This window comes from Sus scrofa, chromosome 1 (assembly GCF_000003025.6).
Source record: "Sus scrofa isolate TJ Tabasco breed Duroc chromosome 1, Sscrofa11.1, whole genome shotgun sequence".
NCBI classification, from domain to species: Eukaryota; Metazoa; Chordata; class Mammalia; order Artiodactyla; family Suidae; genus Sus; species Sus scrofa.
In genome coordinates this window covers 132,669,015-132,692,702 of record NC_010443.5, presented here as the reverse complement: position 1 = coordinate 132,692,702, position 23,688 = coordinate 132,669,015, and the positions used below count along the sequence as shown (strand labels likewise).

The window sequence follows — 23,688 nt, the reverse complement described above, 5'->3', positions numbered from 1 at the left end:
TTTTCTTTTTAGGGCTCACTCATGGCATATGGAAGTTCCCAGGCTAGGGGTTGAATTGGAACTATAGCTGCTGGCCTGCACTACAGCCACAGCAATACGGGATCTAAGCCGAGTCTGAGAACTACACCACTGCTCACGGCCACATAAGATCCTTAAGCCATTGAGTGAGGTCAGAGATTGATCCTGCATCCTCATGGATGGATCCTAGTTGGGTCTGTTAACGGCAAAGCCTCTCCAGGAGCTTTTATTTAGTTACTAGAATCTTGCTAACTCAGTCTTTGGTGCTAGTTGACAAAATGCCTAGTTCCTCTGGGGTCAAGTTTAAATTGACAGATGTGATATACATCTACTTTCCCTTCATCCTATACTGACTGTGGTGCTCTAAGGATAAATAGACGTCCTTCCAAAACAAATATTTTTGGGTGTGTCAAGTGTTCTTTGTCCATGGGGATGACTCCCTGTCACATAATTTGGATTTTTCTGCTTCTAGATATTATTTAGCATTTCATAGTTGCAAAGTCATTTCCAGCTTAACCCAACCTGCCCATCCATCTGGTGGTTCTGTCTGTCAACCCTGGAGCAGTGAGGTCGACACTTGCACAGGGCAAAGACTTCCTCACCACAGCTCAGGAGGAAGAGGGATAGGGACAGAGGCTTCCAAAGCCCTTTCTCTTTCCAGGTAGACAGATACCAAAATGATATCAGGGTTCTTGCACGACAATAGCTTCCTCACTCACTGGCTCCAAGGTCTGGAATCCCTATAGAGTCTCAAACACTCAAAATTCCCTTTATTTCCTTAGTCTTTTAAAATTTTTGGCTGCCCCCATGACATGCAGAAGTCCCCAGGCCAGGGATTGAACCCATGCCACAACAGTGATCCAAGCCACAGTAATGACAATGCCAGATCCCTAACCCACTAAGCCACCAGGGAACTCCCTCAAAGTTCCCTTTAAAAGGCCATACCAGTTTTCCTTCGTAAATTTAAGGCCATAGTATATGTGTGTGTGTGTGTGTTATGTATTATAATATAGTAATAATAATTATCACATTATATAACATAAAAATATACAGTATATTGATTATAGATTTATATATTTTATATTAAATATATTAGATTATTATGTGATATAATATTTATAAGTGAAATGTTTTATATAATAATTTATATATAATAAGGAAGTTGAAACTTTCCAAAATATGGCTATTCAATATTATGAACATGTTTTCCATATAAATAATTTCCTTCCCTTCCAGTATTCTGTGTTTGGAAATGTACCAATATTTGTTCAGCTACTCCTGTCCTGCAGGTGCTTCCAATTTTTTTTTCTTTTTTAAGCCATAGTAGGACGAACACTCTTGAAACTTTCAGAAATCCATTACTTTTTTAGGATAACTTGCCTGAAAGTGAAATTGCCAGATCTAAAGGGTAGAGGAGTCATTCCGAGGCTTTTTAAAATATAAAATATAGTTTCTTTATGTATACAATGAAAGGGTAAGATGAAACTGGTAACTTACAAGCTTTTTTTTCCTTTTCTTTTTTTTGCCAGTAGACTCTTCCAGCAGAAATGTCTGCAGAGAACTGAGAAGCGAATGAATCAGAAGTGAACCCACTCTGGTGGGAAGGGGCTGGGCCCATGTGTTGCTGCCTCCCTGTCCCCTCAGCTGCCAGGGGCTCCAAGGAACTTCCAGGTCCCCGAGGCACAGAGTCTGCAAACCACAGGGTGAGGTGACCTCACATTCCTTTCCACTGACACCTTGCTATCAGGTGCTTTGCTATCAATGAACTGCTGGCTGTCTAGACGGGTCTGAGATCAGCAATGCTGGGGCCGCCATGCCCGCTCCCTAAGCAGTCAGTAGGTACCTGTTTGTCTTAGACAGCAGCCATTTCACAACAGGTGTGAGGCAGAAAGGGTCCTGCAGGCCAAGGTGAAAGGGAAGAAATAGGGCCACACTTGAGGGAGGTGAGTCTGGACCCTAGATGGGACAGATGAATTAGGGGAACTGCTGTGACTCTGAACTTGGGGAATGTCAGTGGTATATAATCAAAAATCATCTTACATATACAGGTGATTTTGGGGACATCGAATCCAACTCCTCTATTGTGATGGACCCAGAGAAGGTAAAGGTCTCACCTCAAGGCACATAGCAACTTAAGGCATAATCAGGCGTCCTGAAAACTACACATTGTTTCTTTCACTTTTACTACTTTTGAACATTCCTTCCCTACCCTCCATAAAGGGAAAAAGACAGGGAAGGGGGAAAAGATTAACTTTTTTTTAATGTCAAGAATGTCTGCCTATGCTTTCCTTTTCTTTTTAATTTACTGAATTTTACTATATTTATAGTTGTACAACCATCAAAGACTAACATTTAAAACATTAATTATGGGTGCTGCCGTTGTGGCTCAGAGGTAACAAACCCAACTAGTGTCTATGAGGATGTGGGTTTGATTCCCTGGCCTCGCAGTGAGTTAAGGGGGTTAAGGATCTGGCATTGCTGTGGCTATGCTGTAGGCTGGCAGCTCTAGCTCTGATTTGACCCCTAGGCTGGGAACTTCCATATGCTGCAGGTGTGGCCCTTAAAAAATAAATAAATAAATAAATAAATTTAAAACACCAATTATGTGTTGGACAATGATCTAGACACCTTCCTTATACTTGGCTCACTGTCGGGTTGGGGCATTGTGCTGTACGCACATATTCACATATTTGCCCCACAAGTTCAGTCTGGAGGCACCCAGCGGGGAGTGCCATGCTGCCATTTGAACTCAATTTCTCACTCCAAAAACCATCCTTTTCCAACTTGGATCTATTTTATTAACCTAGAAAGTTACCTGTTGCCTAAATATCAGATTGCAGTGGGATTTGGGAAGTAATTTTAAGACTAAAGAAGGTACAAGATGATGAACAAGAAACTGACATGAGGCAAGACTCTAAATAGGATATAGACACAGTGATTTTGATTCAAAAAATCAGGTTAGGAGAACATGGCCTGAAACCTTGCATAGAACGCATCCCTGGGGGTCCTTTCTTGGCATCAAAGTTGGTACTGCTGGAAATGGTGTAAGATAAAGAGAGAAATTCTCTCCCTCAAGTCAGACTCTTTTGGAAAATTCCATCCAGTTTTTGACATTCTGATGTCCTCTGTGCCTAGGCTACCTAGGGCACTCTTCATGAGAACATGAGGTTTAAAGGTAGCCCTCCGGTCATTCAGAAGCCTTGGGCAACCAAAATGCAGGCCAAGGGATGGAACCCTCTGGGAGATGAGGGGCCACAGAGATGAGGACAGATGTGTCATTAACTTGAGTTTGAACTCTAGCACCACCTTTTGTCCAGCCCAAATCTATAGTGACCTTGGGGCTGGAGCCCTACTCTGCTTCTCTATGCCTCCAAAGAGTGCATTCCAAAGCCACTGCCCTTTGCCCAAGTCACATAAGAGTTGCTTTTTATTCCTGAAAACTCTGAGCTACTACACCAGTCTGGAATGGTCTCCTTTGCCTCCCTACACTCACACCTTCACGGATGCCCATGCCCTGTTGCCTTCCTGGCACTATCACCTCCTACTGTCTTCTCTATGCTCAGCACATTGGTTCCTTCTTTCATCTCTCAAACAACTGAGACTGTCACTAGCTGCTATACTGCAGTGTTCTCTAATTTTTTGTGTGTGCAAATCCCATTGAACACAAAATTCATACATTTCTTGAGATTAAGGCAGAGATAGGGTAATTAATCTGACTACCATTTCTGGGCAGTAAATCTTATAGAATGAATGCATGAGAGCAGGACTTTAAGTCGGAGAGCCTTGATCAAGTTACTTAACTCGCCTGTGCTCCAGTCTCCTCATCTATAAAATGGGCATAATAATGGTACCCACCTCACGGGGCATTAATTAAATCAGAGAATTCATAGAAGTGCCTGACACATTGTAAGTACTCAAAAATATCAGCTGCTCTTATGATCCCCATGTGCCAGACACTGAGTGGGCCATTTCCATCCACCATCTTATCTGTTCATGGCAAGAATTTGGTGGCATGGTGTAGTAAACAGCATTGGTTGTCTGTTGCACCAGCCAGCTACTGCTTCTTCCTCTTCCACAAAGTCCCACTATTATTCGGGTCTTTGTCTTTCTGTGCCCCTGTCTTGGGAAAGGTGATTAGGACTCACCCTAGGAGTAAGTGCTGAATACTTTAAACCACTTACAGCATCCATCACTAGTGATTGGATTGTAGATATCACGTGACCCCATTCAAGGCAGTGAAGGGTCAGGGGAAGCCTAGCCAGTGGGGATGGGGGAGGGGGTATTGGGAAGGTTTCCTCATTGATGAAAAAGAACCATGTAGGAACAGACATCCCTCCCAGCTACTCTGTACTTTGTGGTGCCTGGATGTTTGCTGGCACTTTTACATAAAGGAAGTCCACACAGAGGGACAGGCAGAGCCACACGAAGCAGAGGCAGGCCCCAGTGCCTGGCATTCCTGCACACTTCTTGATCTGTGAGATGTGACTGACCATGGCTGTTAAAACACACGAGTCACGTTTTTTCTGTAACATACATTTTGCAAAGCATCCTAACAGATACCCTTAAGTACTTTGCCCCCTCTCCTAGACAAGGAAGCTGAAGTTCAAAGAGATTTGCATTATTTACTCCGAGTCAGACAGCAAGTGGTCATGCAGTGTCCTATGTTCCCTGTGGCCTCTAGTACCCAGGGGATTATAGGACAAATATTTGTTGTTTAAGCAACTCAGACTTGTGGTGTTTACCAATCTGTATTACCTCCAGACAGTCTAAGAATTCTGGACCAGGAGCGCTGAATGTGACTTTCCTACTCAGCGTGTATAGTGAGTCTCATGAGTCTCTTAAAAGCAAGAAGAATCATTATCTAAGTTGATTCTTGGAATTCCCTGGGGCTTAACGGATTAAGGATTTGGCATTGTCACTACTGTGGAGCAGGTTCCATCCCTGGCCCAGGAGCTTCCACATGCCACTGAGCACCATCAAAAATAAATAAATAAATAGATTCTTGTTTCCAGGGCATACTGCAACACTCTCTCTCAGCTCTGTCATAAGTAATGCTTGCTCTTTATTTAAATGACAGGCTCTGGCTTGGTAGTTACCACTTCTTAATGTCATCTTCTTTTAAAAAGACAAGATCCCTGCTATAAATGCTTATGACGTCTAGTTCTTTTCTGCTGCAAATGGTGCTAAATTGATCTCAATGTTTATCTCCACTCTAAGAGAGTCCTCTAACTGGGGATCTGGTGGGAAAGCTTGGGTGGGGTACATAAGAACAAGATTCAGTCAGGGTGCAAAGGGGATATCTCAGATTTTCCTTAATTGAGGAGCCTGTGTTGTGCCTTAATAAGATGTCTCTTTGATTTTGTCAGGGGATGGAATATTAAAATACACGTTTAATTCTATGAAAGCTAAGCAGGGGTGAGTAACTGCCAGTGACGAACTGCATAGTCCCAGAGGCATGATTGGGTTCCCCTTTGCATCCCTGCTTCACGTCAAGCTCTAGCCAAGCTCAGACCCCAGTGAACATGCACCTGGGCCAGAACTTCAAGGAGCGTGACCTTGAGTGAGAGAGCAAGATGAGGAGTTACGGGCCAGTGGGCTATGGTTGTAGCTGGGCAATTGCCTCAGTATCACACCCATGGTAGCCAGATTAATTGTTAAACCCTCCCCCAGCTTAAGAAATAATCCTAGGAAAGAAGTCAATAACAATAAGGCAATAGATAATACTGAGCCCTTAACACACATTAGGCTCTGTTTTAAACACACTCTCTCTATACATTTTAAACAACAGAAATTAATTTTCTCACAATTCTGGAGGCCTGAAGTTCAAGACCAAGGCAGCAGCAGATCCAGTTTCTGATGAGACTCTTTTCCTGGATTGCAGATGGCCACCTTCTCCCTGGCCTTTTCTCTGCTTGTGCCAGGGCGGGGATCCTATGCATAGACTGCAATTTGAAAATCATGCAACCTGTGTTTATTAAACTGTCACATGCTTCTATTTATTACTATGCCTCTCACAGCAGAGATGGGAAAACTGAGGCACTGAGACATGGCGTAACTTACCCTGGGTTTCAAAGCTAGGAAATGGCAAAGTCACAATTTAAATCCCATCCAGAATCCAATTCTAATCACCACCCTCTGTTGCCTTAATAGGCGAGAGAGTTCATGAGAAAGAACAGATGGTTTGAAAATGGTAAACAGATGGTGAAGAGCAAAACACTTTGATCAAGCCAGTTGCAGTTCTCCCTTAACTGTGCCTGAGAGGCAGCGGGGCGCAGAGCAGAGAGCCTGCATGTTGTGCTGAGACATCTGGAGCCTAGTTCAGGATTCTGCCGTGACTGATGCTTAAGGCCCATGGAGGCTAAGCACCACCTACCCCTCTTTTTGATTCTGGGGCTGAGTACAATGATTTACAAACTTGGAAGTATATTTGAATCACTACTGGTCTACAGTTTTTAGGATGGAGGACATGCAGCATTTCTAGCAAGTTCTCTGGGTGATTCAGATGCAAGCAGACTTTGGATCAGGTGTGGAGACCAGGTGATCCTTAGGGCTCCTTTCTGCCCCTTGGTTAGTGGCAGCAGGCTACTTGCCCTGAGGTTGTGCTTCTGGTCTGCTTCTGCCTGGAGAAAGAAGCAGGAGCCAGTGGGGAAAGCAAGGCTGGGAGTGCCTGCAGCTTCTTATTATTCACTACCTCCAACCTTTTTTTTTTTTCTCATGTAAAATGGGACAAAGGAGACCAAAAATCAGTGGCATGGAATAGAACAGCTACTCAGTGATGTCAGCAGCCACCCCCTGATCATCACAGTTGCATTCTGGCCTATGTTCCCATATTTGGGTTAAGCATGTTGCAGAGAAAAGCTGGAATCTAAAGAGTCCCTAATTCTTCTTTTTTTTTTCTTTCTAAGTTCGTATCTTTTATTGATTGATGGTGGTAAGAACAGTTAACATGAGATCTACCCTCTTAACAAAAATCTTAAGTGTCCGATAGTGTTGCTGGCTATAGGTAAAATGCTGCAGAGCAGATTTCTAGAATTTATCTTGTATGACTTAAACTTTCTGCCCACTGTACAGCAACCCTATTTTCCCTGTCCTCAGCCCCTGCAACTATTTTACTCTGTTTCTATGACTGTCTTAGAAACCTCATATATGTGGGATCATGTAGTATTTGTCCTGCTGTGACTGACTTATTTCACTTAGCATAACATCCTCCAGGTTGATTCATATGGTCACCGTGTTGCAGGACTTCCTTTTTGGAAAAGGATAAATAACATTCCTTGATAATTATTTTTTTTTGTATATTACACCATAAGCACAAATAATTAAAGCAAGAATAGGTAAGTGGGACTATATATATATATACACACACTAAAAAGACCCCGGTTCATAAGTAATAGAAGTTAGAACTCTGTCTTGCTCTCTTTCTTAGTTTTCTCCACTCCCTCCTCTCTCTTTGTTTTGGCTGCACCCATGGTATGTGGAAGTTCCCAGGCCAGGGATCAAACCTGTACCACAGCAGTGACCTGAGCCACCATGGTAACGATGCAGTATCCTTAACCCACTGAGCCACCAGGGAACTCTGACATCAACCCCTCTCTTTAAGAAGATTCTGTCCAAGCTCCCCTAGTGTGGGTCTAGCATATGCATGGTATTTTTGCAGATACACCGTTCATATCCTTTCTTTGGACCAATCCTGCTAGTTGATATTTTCCCGTTGGCCTAAGTGCAGCCTCAGTGCTCCAGGAAGTCTCTATCAGTGAATTAAAGATGCTTTATAAGTCCTAATCCCTGTGCAAGGAAACTTTTAAAACTGTATTTAGTTCTTAAACTGTGTCTTTTTGAGAGTCAGCATGATCTGGCATCTGGTCTAATCTTAGGATCATATCCGAGAACAGAAACATAAGAAAAGATTTTTACTGGTAGCTATCAAATTGTGGAATCTCTACTGTTAGAAAATAATTATTTAAAAAGGCAAAATTATGACTCTTATACAAATTGAACACATTAGGTATTTATGTAACTCATGAATATTGAGAGAACTAATGAGATATGACAATTAGTTCAAAGGCAAAACCAAAGTCTAGTCATTTATATAGTCAATCAGAGATACTGATTTAGGAGTTCCCGCTGTGGTGCAGTGGGTTAATGATCATGCTTGTCTCTGTGGTGGTGCAGGTTCAATCCCCAGGCTGACAGAGTGGGTTAAAGATCCAGCATTGCAGCAGCTGTGGTGTAAGTCATAGCTCCAGCTGGATTTGATCCCTGGCCTGGGAACTTCCATATGCCACAGGTGTGGCCAGGAGTTGGGGGGTGCGGGGAAGAAATACTGATTTAAATTTGCTACTAGATGCAAAAACAGCTTGTCCCACAGTGTGGAAATCAGTTTTCTTTTCACAGGACAACATTCATTTGATCTTTTTCATGGACAGGAATCCTTTGCTTCACTCAGTTCTCTGCAAATTAAAGTCTGTTTCCATAGAGGTGCAAAATAATTGAAAACCAAGAAAGGCACAGACCTCTAATGAATCAGAAAACCCTGGAAAACCCTAGACAGTGTCTTGCATTTCACTGGAAGGATACTCAATAACCTTTCCACTCATTTCAAAGTTTTGTTCTATTTTTCCTGACTCTACTGTGTGCTTAAATCTGCAGAGGTGCTAAACAACCTTTGAAATCATGGCAGAGAATCCTTGGTGGCACTGCTTTCCCCTCTTGCAATGTTGGTATGTAGTTGAAAACTAGTTCAAAGGAACATTACGTTCTCCTTGAGACCTGTACTTGCTCTGCCTCTCCTGTCTCTCATCCACCTGACCCAGCCCACTGAGATCTAGTGCCAGGAACTGGACCACAGGAGATGGTTCTGTCTTGCCTCTCCCTACCCACCATCCAGCATCTTCTCAGGGAGTCCTTGAAAAGGAACTCAAGGATGAAGGAGAGCAAGGGGAATTCAAGTCTTGATTAGGACTCAAGTTTTCTGATCACTACTTTGCCCCAACTTCTTAGAAAAGGAATAACACTAGGACGAAATGCATGGGGGCACACCTGGTGTGTGTGTGTGTGTGTGTGTTGATGGAGAGTCTCTCTGTTGGACCCAACTTTAGTCAGGTACCTCTTTCTGAGCTCCTTTCTCTGGAAAGTGCTGACCTTGTCCCGTCTTGGGCCTATTTGGTGAAGTTATAGCAAGAATCCTGCTAAGTCAGTTTAGCAAGAATCCCCCCATCCTTGGTATCTGATTAACAACTTCATCCCCCACCTTTGATGTCTAAGTCCTTGGCCTACCTTTGGCAGGCAAGAATCTTGTTAGGCCAGTCTAGCAACAATACCCTACCTTTGATGTCTCCTCTTAGTAATTTTCCATCCACTGGACCTTGGATTTAGCTCCCACTGGCCCTAAGTACAGTAGAACCAGCGGCCCATCTCACCTGACTGAGAATGCAGGGGGAGGAGGCAGGGCAGTGCCCACCTAGTCAATGCTCCATTGCCAGGTGGCAGCTCAGCTTCCTCTCCCCAGGCTATCCCTTTAGACTCAGTGAGGAGACCATCAGGACAAAGAGTCTGGGAGGAAAAAAGTAACACCAGCTCTGCCAATCACTATACTAGCTGAACAGGGAATTGACTTTACCTTTCTCTTCCTCAGTTTTCTGGTCTGTAAAATGGACCTAATAATAGTACCTATCTCAGAGCATTGTAATGTGAGTTTATTACTATGAATTATATATATGAAATACAAACATTACTGTTTTTAAGGAACTTATGGGCATTTCATGTGTATGTTTGATCTTATTATTTAAATAACTATTTATTATTTAAAAGTGTTATCTTAAACTTTAAGATAGGTATCATTTTCTTCCTTTCTCCCTCCCTCCCTCCCTCCTTTCTTTTTTTTTTTTTTTTTGGCTGCCCTTGTGGTGTATGGAAGTTACCTGGTCAGGGATCAAACCTATGCCACAGCACTGACCCAAGCCCCGAGCTGCTGCAGTGACAACAACAGATCCTTAAAGTCTGCGCCATGAGAAAACGCCATGATAAGTATCATTTTTAACCCAGGTAGAGTGATAGAAATGGTACAAAGGATATTATACTCAGCTAAGAAGGGAAATAAGTCATTTAAGTAGGGGTGCTTTGCTCTGCACTGGGTAGTTAAAAATCCTTAAGAAAGCATCCTTCACCCTGTAATGTTTAGCAAGTTAATTTTGCTCTTTCACTGAGCAAGAGAGAGAGAGAGTGAGAGATAAAAGAGATGGTAGCAGGCTGGGCTTCCCAGAAATGTGACTCAGAAGTGCTCAGGGCTGACCATAGACTACCAACCAAATGATGAAGTGGGCAGTCCTCAGGCGGCCAGTTCCTGAAGAGGAACTGTGCGGAAATGCACTGTCTCAATGAGAAACATCTGCTTTGGGGGCCCTGGAAATAGTGGAGGTGGGAGGGTGGAAGTGGTGACTGTGGATCCCCTCTCTATGCTTAGGAAGCTGCTAACCCATCTCACTCTTGACAAGCCCTCCTGGAATAAATACGTTCCTGGAGTGTGGAAGGAAGCCAGGACCACTGAGGAAGTGATGTCTGCAGCCTGCGGGCCAGAGAAGGGGCTGACCTTCTGGCACGTCATCTTAAACACTGATTCCTGGAAGAGCCTCTCGGATCAGAGAAAACTTAGAGATGAGAACCTGAGTGGGAGAAAAATTCTGGGAAGCCTAGGCCATGTTTGATCATGAGAGAAGGAAAACACATTATGGAAAGCTGCCAGTCTTTTAAATCCTCCCTCAACCCAGGGTGAGGACAAAGACAAGAAAAACCATCTAAAAGAATACTGCTTCTGGGGAATGGCCACAGGCACGAAAGCTCATGCGTTTCCCCAAGTGCGAAAGGCGTGCAGTAAACGGAAAACTTGGATCAATGAATTTAAGCTGGATGCTAAAGGGGTAGAGCCAAGAAGTGTAAAATGGATTCTTTCAAGAGAAGTTGCTTTGTAGATAACTGGGGAGCTCCAGCCACTGATAAGAAGGTGTGAGAAAGTAGTTTGATAATGAATATGAAATGAAAGTAGTTTGATCCTGTGTGCAGTGGTTATCAGTTGGTTGGTGAATTAACCTTCTCTTTTCTCTTAATGCCACCACCACTGTTCCTGGCAACCCCAGGGTGAACTTTCCATTTTATATAGAAAATGTTGATTTCCAGAAAGCCAGTTCTCCCAGAAAATTAGAGAAAGTCCTCTTTGTGGGGAAAGCTGCAACGTGAGGAAGGAAAGGAGAACCGTCTTACTCCTCATGCCACTGACCTTGACCTAGATAAATGAAAAGTCTGGAGAGAAAAAAATGAAAAGAGAAGGCTACCTGGAGTTGGAGAGAGAAACTGTAAATTTACCCTCTTAATGCCTACTTCAAATCTTTCAGGTTTCATCCTCCTTCATCTTCATCTGCTTCCAAATGGCACACAGCAATGTCCTGAAATCTTAAGATTAGTATTACTTCTAGATATTCCTTTAGGCCAAAGAAACTGAGGATCAAGCAAAATAGAATGAGGCATATATTTTTAGTTACCTATGTCCCTGAATGATTTTTTTTTTTTGGCTGCATCCATGGCATGCAGAAGTTTCCAGGCCAGGGATTGAATCCATGCCACAGCAGTGATTCAAGCCACAATAGTGACAATGCTGGATCCTTAACCTGCTGGATCCTTAATCTGCTGTGCCACAAGAGAACTCCCTGAATGGTGTTTTTAACACAGTCTAAAATATTTTCCAAAGAAATCACTGTATGATTTTTTTTTTCTTTTTAGGGCTGCACCCAAGGCATAAGGAGATTCCCAGGCTAGGGGTCAAATCGGAGCTACAGCTGCCAGCCTACACCACAGCCACAGCAACATGGGATCCAAGCCATGTCTGTGACCTACACTACAGCTCATGGCAATACTGGATCCCCATCCCACTGAGGGAGGCCAGGGACTGAACCCACATCCTCATGGGTACTAGTCAGATTCATTTCCACTGCACCACTGCGGGAACTCCCACTATATGATGCCAACCAATAGCATATAAAGAAAGAATTTGTTGGTCAACCACAGGCTTGTGGAATACAGGGTTAGTGTGAATCATATAGAGCAGTAAGATTGCTCAAAGTCTTTAATAAATTCATGCATATTATAAATTAAGATGGGGTATCTGGTGAGCAGTAATTTCCAAGCTTGTTCTTGGAGTATCATGACGCAATCGTGTTTAAGGAGCACATTTTAAGAGATGCCGATTATGTCTCAGTCAGTAGATTTCACTATTTGGAAGGTTCTTTCTACAGTTTTCACCAGGAGCATAGAGAGACATCATGGGGCAGTGAAATGACATGTGATGCAGGGGACCTGAGTTCTGGTCTTTATAGTTCTTCTTACAACCAGTGGCATTAGTACCAAGTTACTGGGCCACAATTTTATCATCTGTAAAGTTGAGAATAGTGGCTTTACCTTGCTTGCAGGGCAATAGTTGGTAATCAAATGAAACATTTGAAATAACACAAATATAAGTTGGTGGTTGTTATGCCTGGGCTGAGATATCCCTTATCTTGTTCATTTGGATAAGGCCTAGGGGCAGCAGGGTCTCTTCTTGTTCTTTATTTACTCTTTATCAAATCAACAAAAGTCTGAATGCCTCTTTTGTATAAAGCACTGGTTACACTGATTCTAGAACAACTATGCTGAAATTCTTAGCAATCCTCTGGAAATGCTTAAATTCCCCAGCTAGGTGTGGTGCCATTATGCAAAAATATATAACTCACTTCAGTGTCTGGACAAGCTCAGTCTGATTGTCCTTTCTGTTATTTATGGTCATTAATGAAAGAATTCCTTGTTAAATGGAGTAGTGGAGCAAAACCTGTGACTTCAGGAGCAGAATGTGCTGTAGGGCATATCTGCCTATCGCTTCTGTGAACACAATTTTCTTCTTTTAAGACCTGGTTTTGTAACTACTTTCCCCAAAATAAAAGCATTGCTTTGGGTCACTTTAGAATACCCCTGGATACTTCGACTGGGAATCATCCACCATTGTTGTCTAAGGGTGTTATCATACCTGCACTGGAAAAGGATAGGTTTACAGAGATTGTTTGGGTTTGGAAATTGTTTGAGGCACATGTTCTTGAAAGAAGAGGGCCAGACAAACAAAGTCGGGAGTCAAGGGCATAGTGTACTAGAAAACCGGAGCAAACATGGTTGTAATACGGCTTGACTAATAAAGCCATTTGGAGGGGTTACTTTGGGCAGCCAGGCACTGCTCCATGCACTTCATGAACATTAACTCCTTTAAATCTCAGCACCATGGGGATGTGCCATTATTAGCCTGATTCTATGTGTGAGGAAAATAACAAGCTTACATGATTTCTCCAGGGTTCTGTTTCCAAGGATAGTAACTGATGTCATGATAATGATGGACATATTTGGCAGTTTATCTGTGACTCTCCTGGGTATGGAGGATCTGTTCCTGGATGGATACCTGACTCAAAGCCAGCCCATTCATGCACTAGACATATATTCTCAAGAATTAGGAGTCAGAGATAAGAATATAAAAGCTCTAGGGGTGAGGCAGCCGTTTTGGAACATGTGCCGGTAGATGAGAAGGTTGAAGGAGGTCTTCTTCTGAGAGAGGCAGAGAACCACATGATGCTGAGAAATGAAAGGAATGGTTAAAAACTTCAACTCTAGGGGATGAGAGGCTAGGGTTCTAATCTGGACCCTTCTGTGAACATGGACAAATTACCTAAATTCTCTAGGATTCAGTTTCCTCATTTTTAGAGTAGGAGTGATGGTGTTGCCATCAGGTGAATTGCTCAGCACAGTGCCTGGCACGGGAGAATCACTCACAAAATAACAGCTAGTATCCTTATTAGTTCTCTTTCTGATGGCTTTTCAGTTCTTCTAAGGCTTGACTTTACTTGAGTTCTTTTTCCAGGGTTCCATCATCTCTGTGTCCTCATCATAACCCTCCTTTTACTAGGGTGAGACTTGATGGGAATGCATGAGTTGTCACACGGCGCAGTGATAACTAACCCTCTCCCTCACTTTTCAAAAATAGACTTTATTTTTTAGAGTAGTTTTAGGTTTACAGCAAAATTGAGCAGAAGGCCTGGAGATTTCCCATATACTCCCACCCCGACACATGCGTTGCCTCCCCCGCTACCAACCTCCTCCAAAGTGGTACACGAGTTACCACTGATGGGCCTGCATTGATACATCACATCACCCAGAGTCCACAGTTACTTTTGGGTTCACTCTTGGTGCTTTACATTCTGTGGATTTGGACAAGTTAATACCAACACGTATCCATCATCACGGTATCATACACGGTAGTTTCACTGCTTTAAACATGCTTTGCACTCTGCCTACTCATCCCTGACTCCCCAGCAACCTCTGGTAAACTGATCTTTTTACTGTCTCCATGATTTTGCTTTTTCCAGAATGTCACAGAGTTGGAATCATACAGTATGGAGCCTTTTCACATTGGCTTCTTTTACTTAGTGATATGTACTTGAGCTTCCTCCATGTTCTTTCATGGCTTAATAGATTATCTCTTTTAAACATTGAATATTATTCCATGGTTCAAATGATCTATGATTTATTTATGCATTCACTTACTGAAGGACACCTTAGTTGCTTCCAAGGTTTGATAATTATGAATAAAGCGGATATAAATATCCACACTTGGATTTTTGTGTGGCCATAAATTTTCAACTTATTTGAGTAAATACCAAGGAGTACCGATGGTGTGGTAAGAGTGTGTTTAGTTTTGTAGGAAACTTCCAAATTGTCTCCCAGAGTGGCAGTACCATTTCGCATTCTCACCAGCACTGAATGAGAGTTTCTGTTAATTTACATCTTTGTTTGGTGTGTTCAGTGCTCTGCATTTGGTCCTAGACCTCCCCTTTTAAGACCAGCTCTTTAGAGCATGGTCTGGGTCATGTGTAGGATTTGTTCCTTACAGAATCAAAAGGAAGATAGTATAAATCATTCACTCTCCCACCATTCCATTTCCTTCTTTCCTCATCAGCTATGGAAATCTAGCATTAATGATTTATTATATCTTCACTGGGTACTCAGCACTGCACTGGACTGTGTGTGTGTGGGGGGCAGTGGGGAGCCCTGCTCCTGGTCACAGGAGCTGATACTTGGTAGGAAAAACAAAAGTAGCAAACTCCAAACAATAAAAACCCATATGACAACATGTATCAAATACAACATAGTTCTTTAGAGACCAATGATTCTTTTTTTTTCCCTTTTTTTTTTTTTTTTTTTTTTTTTAGGGCTGTACCTGTGGCATATGAAAGTTCCCAGGATAGGGGTCAAATCGAAGCTACAGCTGCTGACCTACACCACAGCCACAGCAACGTGAGATCCAAGCCATGTCTGCCTCCTATACCACAACTCACAGCAATGCCAGATCATCAACCCACTGAGCAAGGCCAGGGATTGAACCTGCATCCTCATGGATACTAGAAGGGTTCACTTCCGCTGAGCTACAATAGGAACTCCTAGAGACCAATGATTCTTAAATTAGGGTCTATGGGTACATTAAAAGACAAACAAACCAAACCAAAAACAAAAGACAGATTTCTCATCCTCACTCTTCAAATTTCAAGTTCAGTCTGAAGAAGGTGATGGTAAATCTTTATGTTTACTTATTTATTTTTGGTCTCTTTTTTAGGGCCACACCTGCAGCATATGGAAGTTCCCAGGCTAGGAGTTGAATTGGACCTACATCTGCAGGCCTACACCACAGCCATGGCAATGCAGGATCCTTAACCTACTGAGCGAGGCTAGGGATTGAACATGCATCCTCATGGATACTATTTGGGTTAGATGCCACTGAGCCACAAAAGAACTTCTGGTGATGGTAAATATTTAAAGAGCTCCTCTGAGAGTATTTTTTGCCCCAGATTTTGGAACCACTGCTATAGATTACAAGTATAGTTAGGATTTCTGGAGTTCGGAGTTGTCAAGTACATCTTGATAGGAGGTTAAAAGAGCTGGACCTCAAAATGTATAAGATAGAAAAACAAAAGGAGGGAACATTTCAGAAAAGGAGGAGAAAATGAAGGGAATTTGGACTCTCCAGGGTATCTACTAGGGGGTGGGTGTGGGTGAAGTAACAAGACCTAGGATATGGGAGCAACAGGTCCAAAAGGGAAACCCACTGAGACCCCGTACCATGCTTACATTTTGCGTTTACATTTGCAGAGTCAGTATCATCTTGGCCTGTTTTTGCAGCAGTCTTTTGTAAGATAGGTGGAGCAGTGTTCCTGCTGGTCCAGGTGGTGAAGCTAGGTAACCTCCATTTAGCTCTGAGAAGGGCTCATCCATTCCTCGTCTCCACTGTTAGTGCCGTAAAGCAAACCCTGCTCCAGGTAAGAGGAGGTGACCACTGGTGTTTGCTGAGGTGCTACCTCATCTTTGCAGGGAAGTTCTGGATCAGCTGGTTCAAGGTGCCTGGAAAAGCTACTTCAGTCCAGCTGAGCCCAGCTGTGGACCTGGTGATGGCCTCCAGGAAGTTGGCACTTCAGCTCACTCACAACTTGGTTTTGTGGTACAGATACCCTCTTTCAGGAAAGTATTATGGAGGACAGAGGAGTCTTAGCTCAGGAAGGCTTCTGAGAAACCAGAACAACTTTAAGAGAAACATTTGCCATGTGTCTTTGCTATATATAACTCCACGTTGAACACAGTGCTGTTGGCTCCCTTCTTCCCAGTAACCAGCAGCCTGTAAACTGATCTGACGCAATCCCTCTGTCTTTTCTGAGGGATTGCTTCCTCCAGGACCTGGCTGCCTGAAGCTTTGCCCCACCTGCTCTTGTTTGTGTCATCCCAGAGTCTGGAAGTGGTCTGTCAACTTTTCCCTTATCAGGTCTCCCCTATCCTGTGTCCTTTGAGATCAAGCCCAGATTGCATCTAGGCAGAGTAAATCCTATAGCAAATACAGCAAAAGCTCTAGCAAATTCTATAGTGTTTGGGGGCTGTGACTGTTCTCTGAATCAAAATATTTAGGGCCCCAGGACCTACACAGTCAATGATGATTGGTGTTTCTGATACCCACTGCCCTTCATGGCTATCTTAACTGAATTTCTAGAGACAGCCTACCTTAGTTGACGTTCCATGGCGAGAATTTCTTACTTTGTGGTATGGAGGGAGGGGAGAAATATTATGGGAGTAGAAGGCCTCCAAGGCCTTGTAGGCTTTAGGTTGTCCTTTGTGAGGAGACTCTTACTGTCAATGGGTTTGATGGGCATTGTTTGTTAGTATGGACAGAGTCACACTCAGGTGTGCTCTTTGTCTCCAATGTTCAGGTATGATATGCCTTATTGCTATTGTCCTTTTCTTCCCCACATATAAAGAATTACAACAAAACAGTAGACCTATAACCTAGAACCTCAACTGACCAAACTCTCTTATTATAAGTGAAGACAGGAACATTTGCTATGTGAGAAATTTTTTTTCCCCTCCCTCTCTAGGTACACAGACCTGATGTCATTGCTGGGGAGCACTGATCTGGAGGTGGACTCAGGTGACTCATGAAGAGGAAGCATCACCTTTCTCAAGAGGCATGAAATAGTCCCCAACAGTAGACTTTCAGGACACTTACTAGGCCTTTTTTGAATACACTGTGTCATAGAATGGGTGAGTCCATGTTAGTGGAACAAGTCAGAGTTCTGTACAAGTATTTGTGGCAATTGTTTAGAAGTATGATGGACCTTCATGTTAAGTAGTAAAGAATATCACTGTGCCAGTTCACTGGGCTACATCTCTGAGAGGTCCAGCACAGATGGGACCTAGCTGAGGGACACTCCATAAGGTAATAAATACACTTGGGTTCCTTGAAGTGCTGTGAAGGTGACAGCCTCATCTGTCTTATTCACCCTGGTGTCCTCAGTGCCTATAGCAGTTTCTCAATAAACCCATGTTGCATGAGTGAATTAATTGCCTTTGATGGACTGAGTATGGTACTAGAGATATGGTTGACTAAGTATGGTATGGTATGCGTTGATTAGAGGTGTGAGTTGGCTAAGGCATGGGTGCTGTTCTTGAAGAGTTCTCAGGCTACTATGTAAGGTAAATAGCGGGGCGGGGGGGATAACACAAAATGTAGTCATTGATGTGTATAAAGGTCCCAAGAGAGTTCAAGGAGAGAGTTAATTGTGGTGTGTGGGGGTGCTTGCAGATGGATCAGGGCTTTGAGCGGCAGACAAACTTGACAGGGACTTGTGAAAGCTTGAGAAACATGTGAAAGATTGAGAAATACTAAAATCAGAAAGACCTCATGCTTCACCAAAGGAATTGAAGATGAAGTGGATCATGAAAGATGTGAGGGGAACATTAGGAAGCATATGTTACAGGATGTTCCAATGGGACCATTCTTGCCTCTGTTTTGACTGAGGCACCCACATGGTAATTGTCAGCTACCAAAGGGAATAAAAAACCAAACCAGCCACCTCCACTCTCCCTGTAGATTTACAGAAGAAATAACTCTGAGAACCTCCTCAGCCAGATCAAGGACTTCCCAGGGCAAGGCTGCCATAAATGCTGCCCCGAGTTCTGTGGACAAGATGAAGGCCTCTTGGGAGAGAGCTGACAGGCCTCTTGGCTCCTGTCCAGTTAGAAAGGTCCTGTCTCAAGAAGAAAGTGGAAACTCCACCAAAAGGGGCCAGAGACGCATTGCCCAATGCCCAAAGCATAAGGAAGGAGCTATAAGAGGCCAGCAAGAAGAGAGATGTGTTCACCAGGTCAAAAGGGACTGTAGGGGAGAGGGGTCTAGCAGGAGACCCATGATGAGCTACAGAAGCACTTTATGAGAGAAAGAGTTCTTCTCCCCAAGGACACCAACGATAGCCAGGTGCCAGACCCAGAGAGCCCAGAGCCATCCTGTCAGGTGAGTACTGTCCAACCCCCGCACCTCTCCCCTCTGCTTCTGTTTTAGGTATGACCATGAAGGAGCGAGGACTGTGATGAAGTGGAAGGCTGAGGTGTCGACCCTCCATCCCCACTGTGGCCTCCCAGCCTGAGGAAATCTGAGAAGAGAGGATTCAACACCAAGTTCAGCTTCTTAATTATTACAGGGGACTGGGCATTATCATGACCAAAGTGAGAATGGCCCTGTGGCTTAAAGTGACTTTAAGGAGTTGGCAGAAAAGCCACAATACTCGTCAAGGTTTTTATCCAGGGGCAGAAAGATGTAACCCACTGAAAAACCATTAAGAGACAATGGGGTTAATAGATGCAAACTACTGCATTTGGAATGGATAAGCAATGAGATCCTGCTTCATAGCACTAGGAACTATATCTAGTCACTTGTGATAGAGCATGATGGAGGATCATGTGAGAAAAAGAATGTATATACATGTGTGGGTATGACTGGGTCACTTTGCTGTACGGTAGAAAATTGACAGGACACTGTAAACCGACTATAATGAAAAAAAATCATTTTTTAAAAAAGAGACAATGGGAACCTTTCTACGCTATTGGTGGGAATGTAAATTGGTGCAGCCATTGTGGAGGACAGTATAGAGGTTCCTTAAAAAAAATAAATATAGAGCTGTTATATGATTCAGCAATCCTACTCCTGGGCATCTATCCAGAGAAAACCATAATTCAAAAAGATACATGCACCCCAGTGTTCATAGTGGCGCTATTCACAACAGCCAAGACATGGAAGCAACCTAAATGTCTACTGACAGAGGAATGGATAAAGAAGATGTGGTACATATACACAATGGAATATTAGCTGTAAAAAAGAAGGAAATAATGCCATTTGCACCAACTTGGATGGACCTAGAAATTATCACATTAAGTGAAGTCAGTCAGAGAAAGACAAATTTCATATGAGATCACTAATATCTAGAATCTAATAAAAATGATACAAAAGAACTTACTCACAAAACAGAAACAGACTCAAGGATTTCGAAAGCAAACTTATGGTTACCAAAGGGGAAACATTGTGGGGAGGAATAAATTAGGAGGTTGGGCTTAACATATACACACTACTATATATAAAATAGATAAATAACAAGGACCTATTGTATAGCACAGAGAAATCTACTCAATAACCCAAATGGGAAAAGAATCTGAAAAGGAATGGATATATTTATACGTATAATTGATTCACTTTATACCACAAACTGACACAACATTATAAATCAACGATACTCCAATAAAATTTAAAGAAAAATAAAATATGACACAGATGAGCCTATCTATGAAACAGAAACAGACTCACAGACATAGAGAGCAGACTTGAGTTGCCAAAAGCGGGAGGTGGGGGAGGGATGGACGAGGAGTTTGGATTAGCAGATACAACTATTATATATACATTGGATAAAAAACAAGGTCCTACTGTATAGCACAGGAAACTATATTCAATATCCTGTGATAAACCATAATGGAAAAGTATATGAAAAAGAATGTATACAGATGCATAATCGAATCACTTCACTTTGCTGTACACCAGAAATTAACACAAAATTGTAAATCAACTATACTTCAATAAAATAAATTAAAAAAAAATAGAGAGCCTGCCATGAGGCATGCTGTCAGGGCAGGTTCCTTTGGGATATGCCTCAGCTTTGAAACCCATTAAGAACTGCCCAGCACCATGACTGGGCTGAGCTGGGAACAACCAGCCATTTCTTCTCTGTTAGCAACCATTGCCCCTGAATGTTCTACCCAATCCTCCTTCCTGTTCCTTTCCCATCACAGGTGTCAGACCTCCATCACTGTCTCAAGCCTTTCCCTACCTACTCCTGCCCTCTCTCTCTTTCACAAGTCATACCTCCAATAAACCTCCTGGACTCTTAACTCTGTCTCTGCATCTGCTTCCTGGGGTACCCAACCAACCTACTGTGCAAAAATAGCTTTTCTTTCCTTCCTTTTTTTTTTTTTTTTTTCCCTGACTAAACCCTCAGAATAAGGAAGTTCCTGGGCCAGGGATTGAACCTGCACCACAGCAGGTTGACAATGTTGTATCCTTAACCAGGAGGTCACCTCTTTGCAGAGGTTTATCCTCATTTCTTACTGAAGAGCTTTCCACTTGCCTTTGTCTTTCTTTTTCTCTGAATGAAACCATCCCTGAGGCTCTGTTTTCTCTAATGTAGGCCCACCTCAATCCCAGAAATAAAGGATATGATAAGGGACCTTGGGAAGTAATCAGAGTAAAACAAATACATGAAGGGAAATATTGGGTAACTGGCATTTGGCTCAAAAATACCCCTAACCTGGAGTTCCTACTATGGCGCAGCAGGTTAAGGATCTTGCATTGCTGTGCTGAAGTGTAGGGCACAGCTGCAGCTTGGATTCAATCCCTGACCTGGGAACTTCCATATGCCATAAGTGCAGCCCCAAATAAAATATATCCCTGGCCCTGGCACAGCTTGGGAAAGTCCTGGGCTGTCTTTCATGGGGGTAGGCCTTCTGTTGTGATGAGAAGATAGTCATCAGTGGACAGTGTGCAGCCTCATCTCCAGCAAATGCTATTGGGCTGGTTTGCAAAGTGAAAAGAAATGACAGAGTGGGAATGCCCTTCCTAACACTGGTACCCTTAGTGAGTTGCTTACTCTTCGAGGCCCAACTCATCTGTCCACTTAGCTGTACAGATGTTTCTGCTTGCTCAGGGAGCATGGCCCACTCCTTCAGTGCCCCTACTGCCGGTGGCTGCAGTTCCCACGTGTGTGGGGGTTACTGGAATATCTGGCCCCTCTCTAGCTAGGCAGGGAATCTTAGGGGAGGGCTGGTGTCTATCTCAGGCAAGTTAATATCCACCTCATAGGTATGGACCCAACACTTTGTAGGCACCAGTTGGTATTAGGTGAGTGGAAGATGCCTGCCTGTCTGGAACAAGGCAATGGGCTAGACACCTGTTAGGAGGTTCTAGGGCCTGTGATTCTGGACCCATGCTCAGCTCAGGGCATCCTGTGCATCTGGTTGGTTCAGTGAACATTGACCCTTGTTCACTGCATGGTGAAGACTAAAGAGAAAAGAGAGGAGGAGAACAGTCTTGGCTCCTCTCTGGGCTTCAATGTCCTTATTTATTAATCAAGAGATCAGGTTAGATGGTTTGTGAGGACTTTCTAGCACCACAACTCCAGGTTTCTGTGTCTGAGGATGTGTGACTGTGTCATCGGCCAGCCCATTTGCTTCCAAGGCAGATGTGTCTGCCCTGGAGAGGATACCCTCCTTACTGTTGCGTGAACTGAGAATATCCTCCATAACTACTTGGTCAGGCCAGGGAGGAGAGGCTCTCCTGTCTCCAGCAATGATCTGTCATCTGTGCTCAGAACCAAAGGGTAATAAAGAGGAAGAATAAACATTTATTGGGGTCCTATTATGCTTGGTGCTTTCACAAACATTATAATATAATTATTATTGCCAGGGCACTAAAGCTGACTCCCCAGGTGGTCTTTAGGTAGAATTTTAAACTTGGACACCATACTGAAGTCAGAGCCTTGGGATGTCTTGCTTCTCACCCCTCTGCTAGCGTGTGCTATTGCTGGCAAAATTTTATCAATTATTTATTATTATTTCCCAGGGGCGTCTTGATGCTGGATTCTGATATCATAGAAAATTCTTACCTCCTCTGAAGAAATCTTTCAGAAAATTCACAATTCTTTTTTCTCCAAATGAACATGGGTGCCTCCGTGACCAACCATAATTCAAACCCAAGGATAAAGCTAGATGGATGCCCTCAGATGTTTTGTCACCAGAGTCCAAGAATACCCTTTGGTAGAATTTAGAATTCTTCATTCACAAAGCTCTCTTGTAACAAATCCACTGCCTTTTAAATAGCAAATGTTTGGATTTTGTATCACAATTCAAAAAGTTATCTCTGTCTACAACAGCTCTGTGAAGTTACTAAGATCTCTCATTTTAAATGTGGAGAAATGAAAAACTCAGTGGTTTTTTTAAAAAAAATCACCATAGATCACACAGCTAGTGAACTAGTAGAGGTGAGATTTAAAGCCAAGTGTCTAGACACCTAGACTGGTCTTCTTCCTTGCTGTTATTCCAGACAGATGGCAGGTATGAATAAAGGTCCCACACTGGAGAGGCACAGAGGGAGCTGGGGAATTAGGGAATCATGCAGGTGGAGGGTAGAAAGCAGAGGGTTTAAAGGGGAAGGATGTGAGATAAGGCTGGCTGTGAGAGTGCCACATATCAGCCAGGGACGGTGAACTTGCTGAAATGTGTGCACTAGGAAAACATGGACAGTTTTGAGTTCAGGTATGAATCGTGTATTATGGAGGTTAACCTGGCTCTGGAGTAAAGTATGGTTTGAGGGGGGAAATATGAAAGACCTCTCAGAAAGCCTATGGAAACAGCCTTCGTCAATGATGAGTCATTTAACAGACATACATCTATGTACAATACTGTGTTTCACAAAGACATAGCATGAAACAGATGTGGGGCCTGCTTGCAAGGAACTCACCTCATAGTAGGGATATAGCACCAAGAGGACTATTAGGGCATGTGGTCTCATAGACATCAGTGCCAAGGAGGTATAACCACATCCCTTCTTTTATAGAATTTCCCATTGGAGGAACCCTCTCGTTTTAAAGGGGCAAGAAGTGAGTTTCTGGATATCTCTCTGTACCAAAAAGTGGGTTTCCTTTCCTCCTGTTCACTTGGATGTCTGAGTGCCCACTTCTCAGTGTAAAAATAAAC

The 23,688-nt window shown here is 43.1% G+C and overlaps 1 long non-coding RNA gene across 1 annotated transcript in view; it reads left to right on the top strand.

The window, feature by feature from the left end:
- Positions 1-19,573, top strand: part of LOC110261469 — a 31,266-nt gene extending 11,693 nt beyond the window's left edge. Inside the window, exons 2-4 of the long non-coding RNA XR_002345564.1 lie at positions 1,551-1,721; positions 16,444-17,658; positions 18,956-19,573. This is a non-coding gene — a long non-coding RNA (uncharacterized LOC110261469). The remainder of the gene's footprint in view (positions 1-1,550; positions 1,722-16,443; positions 17,659-18,955) is intronic.